Below are 8,954 nucleotides of genomic sequence, written 5' to 3' on the forward strand. Positions count from 1 at the left end.
GAAGCCTGATCCTCAGATTTACTTAATTTTGGTCTCATTATTAGCATCATGTAAAATAAACTCTTTTCTCTAGTTTCTTGAAGTCAGGAAACCTGGATTTGAATGGAGAGGGTGGGGCGTGGAAAAGACGGGGAAGGGTCTCCTTGGGTCGAATTAGTTTTAGGTCCGGATGCTCACTAGCTGTGTGACCCTGGGTAAATCCCTTCCCTTCTCTGACCTACCCAGTTCCTCCTCTGTGGAACAAGGCTACTGCTATTTGCACTACAAAAATACAACAAATATTTGTTTTGTGTGCCAAGCATAGTGTTAAGCACTGAGAGAGAAATTTAGATAAAACTGCCCAAAATTTAGATTAAAATTGCCCTTGGATTCAGGGAGTTGACCATTCAGGAGGGGAATGAAGTAGCTGTTAATACCCGGTTATATGGTAACATCCAGATTGTCTTCTTGTGTGGAATGCCAACTGCTTGAGGGCAGGACACACTGTTTTATTTGTCTTTGTATCCCCAGTGTCTCGTACAGAGTAACACACTATGTAGCACATAGTAGGTTCTTTAAAAAGGCTTGTTGACTGATTGAAGCACCCCAGAGAGGTACAAAACCAAGTGATGTGGGAGGCCAGAGGGGGAAGAGTGTTACAGACTGGGGAAGATCACTCCCTTTCTCGAAGGCTTTCAAGGGAATTACCTAAACTTTAAAGTGCTCTGTCATACTAATAACAACTCATATTTCCATGGCATCTTAAAGCTTACAAAAGCTCTCCTCTAAAGTGACAACTCTGTGAGCTAGGTAATTCCCCTAATGTTATCCCCATTTAATAGCTGAGGCTAAGAGGGGAAGGGACTTGCTTAAGGTCCCTCGCTCAGTAAATGAATGGCAAAGCTTACCTTGGGTTACTCAATTATTAAAGGTTGGAACTCTGATCTTCTGACTCCAAGATTAGAGTTCTATCTACTATACTATGTTAGTTCTGAGTTTCCTCTTATTTTCTTTCTCCCTCTGTCAAATGAGGGTCTTGGATTTTAGATGGTCCCTAAGGCGTCTTTCCATTTTGATACCCAGTGCTTTTCTTCGGTCTCAGGAGTCCTCCTCCCCCTCTTTCTCCTCCCCTAAGGAGATGGGGGCAAGCAGGGAGCCCACATTCCTGGACCCAGGTGGGGGGTGGCTGTTTTCTTCCACAGACATTTTACACATTCCTCCTCAAGGTCAGGAGGCTTCTGTTCATTGACTCTCAAAAACAATTCCCTTGCTTCTGTCCCAGCTACCAGGGACAGAAAGGAAGGAGGAGAGGGCAGGGGGGTCAGAGTCTCCTCAGCAAATCTGGAACTGAGAGAGCATGATCCTAACCCAGAGGAAACATCCAAGCAGCAAAAACAATGCCCTGCAAGGAGAATGGGCCAGGCCTCAGCGTCACTGACCACCTTGGGCCTGGAATTGTCCGTTTCAAGGAAAAGAGATATGGTCTACTGATGCTTGAGCTGGGAGCTGGGACTCCTTGGTTCGGCCTGCTGCAGTGAAGAGCATATTGGATTGGAACAGATTCTGACTGTTCTTTATTATCTCTGTGACCTCAGGCAAGCTACTTCCTTTAGCTGGGCCTCAGTTTCCCCTTTTGTAAAATGAGAAGACTGGTCTACATCATGAAACCTAGTACTACTGTAGTAATTCATAATTGAAGGAAATGCTACATTTCAGTTAAAAGTTAGTGAAAATAAAGTAATTTTTTTTCTCATCCAAGTTTATGAATGCCCTCAAATATATCCATAGACCCCAGGTTAAGAACCCCTGGTATAGATAATGTCTAAAGTATCTTCTAGTTCTAAACACTATAATGGTGTTTTCATTTTTTTTTTTTTGGTAATGGACTCCCCTGTGTTATTTAAGCTGTTATTTGCCTAGCTCAGGTCCTACTGTCCCTTTATAAACTGGTTTGGATGGTCCCTGTGTCTTTTTCCCCCCTTTAATGTGGTCAAGGTTGAATTTGTGGCTTTTCGGACTTGGGGATCCCTCCATCTGGGTGAAGAGGAAGCTGACCACTCAATAGTATCTGCCCTAGGCAACTGGCTATTTCTTGGAGCTCCTGCCCCTTCAGGTCTCTGTCCCCTGCTCCTGGACAGGGATACTACCTCTCTTGGGAGGGGCCATGGCATTGATCCAGGTTGGAACACAATAGGCCTTAGTCCATCTCTAGGGTGGGGATGGGAGAGAGTTCTCTGCCCAGGGCCATCTCTTCATCTCACTGATGGGCATTAAACAGGCAGGTGTCCAAGGCCTAGGGCAGGCTCCTGTGGCACGCAGGGCCTGTTAGAGCATGGTTATGATGCCTATGGGGAATTAGGGTGCTCCCCCACCCTCTTGTTTGGAGAAAGTGAATTCCAGTATGTGGGGTTTGTGTAATCACTGTAACCCGGTGGTGTCAAACTCAAACAGAAATAGGGCCAATAAAACTATATATAAGGATTCCTGCCAACAGCATATTGACTTAGAAAACCAGATGAATATCATCTGTGTTCTATTATATTTTATTTTTTATTTACTTTGTTAAATATTTCCCAATTACATTTTAGTCTGGCTCGGGAATGGTGTGGGACCCATGTACCTAGCCAGTAGTGGGTCTGGCACCCGTGGCAGGTGAAAGGTGAAGTGACTGAGGAAACAAAGGTTTGAGTTGTTGAGTATATCGATTTATTAAGTGATGCATGCCAATTGCCTAACAAATCCAGGCAGACTTCCTCAGCTGAGGGCTGGACCCCAAATACAAGGGAAGATAGACTGTAATGCATTAAAAACAATCAAATAAGACCAATTAATTAAAAGGAAACTGCAACATTAGGTAATCTGATTTCTAACTGGAAGAAAGATTGGGGATTTTCCAAATTGTGAGGAGGAGTGAACAGGTGCAATTCTCTGAATTCAGAGAAGAAGGTGTCCCACTTACCCCAAGTGTCTGTGAACAATCAGAGACACATGCACACAATAACTGATTAATCAGCATGGTCCAGTTTTTAGATAAGACATATGGGCTACTTGATATATACAGTTGTGAGAGAACTTGCATTAGTCTGACTCTGACTGGGTTTCTAGTCTAGCATAGCCTAGGTCCTTGGCTAAGGGGTCTCTGAGAAGCAAGTGGAGGTGGTCCAGCTTCCCAGCCACACAGGGTAGATTCAAACAATATAATAAGGTTTACTTCCAATTCCCAGGGCTGAATGAAGTTTTCTCACAGGACAGAAATTGAACTAGACCCATAATTGAATAAAAAGAAAACTGAGCTAAGCCCAGAACTGAATCCCAAGATGGAGTCACTCAATTGCCACAATTAACCACTTGCTATCACGCATACCTCTGCAGTGTAAGGAAAGGGGGAGATGGGGACTGTGGAGGTAACTTAGACGTCTAATGTACAAAGCATTGAGGATTTGACCAGGAGACTCAGGCTTGAATCTAGGCTCTCAAAATCAGAAAAGTTGAAATTCAGGACCTCAGTGACCATCTAGTCCACCCACCGCAATCTACTACAACCTGTACTTGAATGGATTCTCACTAGCTGTGTGGCCCTTCACAGATCTCTGAGACTCAGGCTCTTTTGTCAGTGAAATGGTGATAATACAATGCAACTCAATAACTATTGGTTAATTGACTAGCTAGCTTGCTCTGTGGATAGAGTATTCGTCTTCTACGAAGACTCATCTTCTGAGTTCAAATCTTGTCTCAGACACTTAATGCTATGTGACCCTGGGAAAGTCACATAATTCTGTTTGCTTCTGTTTTCTCATCTGTAAAATGAGCTGAAGAAAGACATGGTCAATCACTCCAGCAAGTTTGCCAAGAAAACCCCAAATGAGGTCACAAAGAGACATGACTAAACCCCAACAATACTAAGGTGAGTACTAGAGATAACAAGAGGGGAAACAATTCTTACCCTCAAGGAATTCACGTTCTTTTGGGAGATACATGTAAACAAATATAGACAAGATCATTTGCAGAGAGGGGCAGCTAGGTGGTGCAGTGGATAGAGCACCAGCCCTGGAGTCAAGAGGACCTGAGTTCAGATCCGACCTCAGACATTTAACACAAAAATTAGCTGTGTGACCTTGGGCAAGTCACTTAACCCCAATTGCCCTAAAAGAAAAAGATCATTTGAGGAGAGAGCAGTGACAACTGGTGGGATTATGGAAGACTTGTGAAGCAGGCAGCCCCCAACCTAAGCCTTGAAGGAAGCTGAGATTCTAAGAGGCAGAAGTGAGGAGGGAGGGAATGTATTCCAAGCATGTGGGGTGAGAAGGGTAGAAGGCAGCTCGTGTGAAGGTACAAAGGTGGAGATGGAATGCTGAGTACAGAGAAGCAAGTAGTCCAGCTTGACTGGAAAGTTTAGTACAAGAAGGAAATAATGTGAAATAAGGCTAGAAGGTGTAGTAAACCTGGAAGGGACCTCAGAGGTCATCTCATCCAATTTCCCCATTTTTTAGATGAAGAAACTAAGGTCCAGGGACTTATCCAAGCTGGCAGAATTCGGATTGAGACCCTCCAATTCCAGAGCCAGACTTCTTTAAATGACAAGCTGAAGAGTTTATATTTTATCTCAGAGGAGTCACTCAAGGCTTTTGAGCAAGGGGTTGCATGGTTAGGAAAGGCAAAGACTTATGACTTAAGAATAATGCTTTTACTACCCACCCAACAAGGCTATTGGAAAGAAACCCCAAAGACTAGAGAAACAGAGACTATGGCTAATATCTTCTCCACCCTCAGCTTTCTTGGGACAGTGAGAGAGTGTTGAGAAATAATGGGATTAGAGGGTGGACAGCTAAAGTGACCACTTGGAGGAAACTTCCAGGCACAGCTTCATCATAGTACGGTGGAAACATCACTGACTGGCGATGCTAAGAAATCAATGGACTCACCCAGGATTATACAGCTAGTAGGGGTCAGAGGCAAAACTCAAACCTACGACTTCCTGACTAACAGGCCTGGACCCCACCCCTTAAGCCACACTACTTCTAGCACTTGAAGGTTTGCAAAGTGTTTTCTTCCTGATAGACAACTCTCCAAGGGCAAGTATTATTTGTTATTATTCCTGTTTTATAAATGAGGAAACTGAGGCTCGGAGGAAAGAAGACAGGATTTGCCCATGGTCATACTCCTAATGTATCAGAAGCCTCCCAAGTCCAATGAGATGCTTCCCCTCTGACCCACTAGTGGACCCTGTCATGAGGGAGAGGCTATTCCAGGTCATGCAACTCACATAAGATAGTGTTCCACTCTCTTTTCCACAATCCCTTCCCAGAGAAGTTAGAGCCTGGGTACTTGGTGTGCAGCCTACCCTTGTAAACACACATAGAAGGCTGTTTCAGTTCTGATCTATCCACACATTGTCCCTAGAGAAGGCCTTGGACCAGGTTGGCACCAGAACCGCCTAGCCTTTAGAGGTGAAGGTTAGGATAGGAACGAGTTTCTGGGCATTCCTGATCAATGTTTGATCACATCTAGCTGAGATTTTAATGTTCACAGATCAATTTACTCACTGAACCACAGAATTTGGAAGGGACCTCTGTGGACATCTAATTCAACCCATACAAAGAGGAATCCCTACAATATGATGAATGAGCTTTCATTCTCTCTCTGCTTGAAGATCTCCAAGGAAGGGGTGCCCCTCACTTTTTGAGTCAGCCTATTCCATTTTTTAAGACTCAAAATATCCCTTTGAGGTAGGGAGTGGAAGTATTATCCTCATTTTACAGGTGAGGAAACTGAGGCTCCAAATGGTTAGATGTTTTGTCCAGTCAGTATTGATTAGGTGTCTTTATTTTGGACTTGGTCTCAGCCCTCAACTGTGGAGCGGGGAGCCCTTGAGGCTGCCATCAGACTCCTGAGAGCAGAGAGCATGGCTCCTTACCTACAATGGAAGAGACATTAACTAGGCCTACCAAGAAAAGAGTAAAGGATGGGGGAGGAGGAGAAAGGAGGGCAGCCTTGATGTCAATATAAAGAAAGAAACTCAGAACCTACTAGGCCTATTTGAAGTGGAAGAATTGGGGTGTGAGGACAAAAGAAGGGAATGGAAGCCACAAACTTGTCCCAGCGCATCCTGAGGCTGACAGTAGGGTCTGAGTCACAAGCCTGCAGGGCCACAGCTGGAACATGAGGAGCCAAACAACAGTAACCTCCCCACATCCTGGGCCCCACCGAAATGCCATTGCTCCCCTAAAACCTCAGAATTTCTTAATTGGAAGGGAAATTGAGCATGCAGAGGGTAATGAAACGTGAGAAGATTGGACAGGTAAGAAGGGGCCAGGTTGTAAAGGGCTTTCAGATCCAAACAGAGGAGTTTACATTCAACCCTGGGGGTGAAAGGGACCCACTAGAAGTTTATTGAGGAGGGATATAGGGTTGTCATCATCATGAGTAACATGATCAGGTCTCGAAAGGCGAGAATTGCTGGCCTAGAGAATTAAATGTCCCAAGATCTAATCTCTCCTCACTTGCTCCAGAATTTCTTTCTTCTTTCATTCTTGTTTCACAGAATCACAGATTTAGAGCTAGAAGGTCCTCAGAGGCCAGCTAGTCTACTCTTCCGTTTTGCAGATGAGAAAACTTTACTCAGAAGTAAAGCAACTTCACTAAGGTCACACAGGTAGGGAGTGCTAGGATTGAGCCTGATTGAACCAGGCTCTCCCAACTCTAGAGTTAATTGTCTTTCTTATTATACACTTTATGGGTTCCACTCCTTGTTTCTGGGGCGCCAATCTAGGTCCATCTAGGGAATCATCCATTTCTCTCTGGGTTTTTCTTGGGGACTTTAACTGTGTTCTATGCCCTTGTCTTTTTTTTTTTTTAGAGACCCCACATTCCTAGATCCATGGAGAGAGTGGCTGCTTTAAGCCACAGACTTTTGATATACTTCTCCTCAAGTCAAGAAGTTTCTGGTCATTGCTTCTCAAAGACAATTCCCTAGGTGCTGAAGAAAGGAAGTGGAGAGAGGGGCAGGCAGGCCCACCAGCATAAGGTGTGGGACAAAATGATCCTGTCACCCAAAGGTATTTTGTTCTGGGATCTCACCTGTGACTCCTTACCTAGGATTTTATGCATGTGGACAGCAACTAGTAGTAAGAAATAAGCCCCTTATCCTCCCTGATATGGCAGATCCATTACCAGGACACCAAGGAGTAACAGCAAGCATTCTAGGCCTGCTGACATTAAGGCAATCTGCTCAGACTACAGGTTCTTCTCCCTACTGACTGGAGCCCTGAGGCTATAACCTTCTCAGGCATCCCTCCCTTTTAACTGTCTGGGATCCATCCAGGAAGGGCCTCCAGAGCCTTTTCCTCATTGGTTGAGATCTGTTGGCTCTTCTAGAAGTCTCTCCCAAAGACCCCAGTACGTCTGTCCCAAAAGGCAATGGGTAAAGGCTCTGAACTTGGTTGGGGTTAGGAAATCTAGACCCATGCTTTGGCTCTTCTCCTTTCTCCTTGGGTAAGGGAAGTGTTATACAAACCATTTCTCCTCTGGATATGATTTCTAAAGTGAAGGCATTAGACCAGATGACCTCTCTAAGGTCCTTTCCAAATTTGATATTCTATGAACATTATTTCACAGATATTTGCACAGGTGATTAGTTCACATAACTAGTATGTAAATTTTTTTAAGTGACCTAAGGTTGTCATTAGAGAGATGTATGCCGGTAAAACAATGTGGATGGGTCATGCAGAAAGCAAAAGGGATGGGGGCGGCTAGGTGGCGCAGTGAGTAAAGCGCCGGCCCTGGAGTCGGGAGGACCCGAGTTTGGTTCCTACTCCGGCCTGAGACACTTAACACCCACACAAAAATACTAGCCGTGTAACCTTGGGCAAGTCACTTAACCCCAATTGCCCTCCAAAAGGCAAAAAAAATAATAATAATAAAAAAAAGAAAGCAAAAGGGATGGATAGCCTGTGTGCTCCATTGGTATCCATGCAATGTCAAGAAGTTTAATAATACTCAATATTTATACAGCACTTTAGCCACTATAACAACTCTCTTAAAGTCAGCAGGGAATGATCTTGCCTTAGATACTTAAGATCCTGGAGAATCAATTAACCTCTCTTAGTTGTTGTTTTTTTCCCTCATCTGTAAAATGGGGATAATAATAGTACCTGCCTCAAAGGGTTGCCATGAGGACCCAATAAGAATATATGTGTGTATATGTATATGTATGTATGTGTGTGCATATATATATATATGTAAAGTACTTTATCATACCATATAAATGCCAGTTATCATTACTATTTTTAAAAGCTCCAGAAGAAGACCCCACTACTTGGGTAGACCCCTTCCCCATGGAGGATTTATGGGAAGACAGAGGCAAGAGTCCTTCAGGATGAGAAGGCATAGGCAGGTATCCAGTTATATCAATAAAGAGAGTACACACACACACACACACGAAATTTCCGGTTCACACTTTGTCATTTTTTTCTTCTCTGAATCTTCCTCATCCAAATGTTCAGAATCTGACTCTCAATGATCCCTTTACCGCGGAGTCCAGAGGACTGACCCCCAAAGAAACACGTGGGGCGTGAAGAGGCTGATGTCCAACGTAATGCAATTCATCAAACACTAGTTGAGTCATTTGGGCAAGGCTCTGTGTCAGGCAGCGGGGGGTTGAGATATAGAGGAGAGTCAGCGTGGACGTGGACGAGGGGAAGATCCTTAGATTTACAAAATCAGACGCCCTAGACTGGAATTTTACTTCTTCGGTTATTCTCTGTGTGACTTTGGGCAAGTCAGAACCTCTGTGGGTCTCAGTGTCCTTATCTGTAAAACGAAGGGGTCAGACTAGATGGCCTCTGAGGTGCTTTCCAGGTGCTTATGACATGGCACAGGATTCTGCCCTCCAGGAGTACACCATCTAACAGCAGAGAACCAGAATATCCCCTCAGGGAAGGGTCTGCTTTGTATTTTCATTTCAGGGGTCAATTTCC

At 44.3% G+C, this 8,954-nt stretch overlaps 1 long non-coding RNA gene across 2 annotated transcripts; it reads left to right on the top strand.

The window, feature by feature from the left end:
* Positions 1-6,065: 6,065 nt before the first annotated feature.
* LOC138150943 (uncharacterized) lies at positions 6,066-8,420 on the top strand. 2 transcript variants are annotated; one of them, XR_011165699.1, is made up of 4 exons: positions 6,066-6,277; positions 6,521-6,631; positions 6,836-7,034; positions 8,272-8,420. It is a non-coding gene; the product is annotated as an uncharacterized lncRNA (long non-coding RNA). The 2 variants fall into 2 exon arrangements; XR_011165698.1 differs by lacking the exon at positions 6,521-6,631 and having other exon boundaries at positions 6,084-6,277.
* The last annotated feature ends 534 nt before the right edge of the window (positions 8,421-8,954 follow it).

This window comes from Petaurus breviceps, unplaced genomic scaffold (assembly GCF_028583685.1).
Source record: "Petaurus breviceps papuanus isolate PSGF00001 unplaced genomic scaffold, PetGlider_PUasm1.0 90895, whole genome shotgun sequence".
NCBI classification, from domain to species: domain Eukaryota; kingdom Metazoa; phylum Chordata; class Mammalia; order Diprotodontia; family Petauridae; genus Petaurus; species Petaurus breviceps.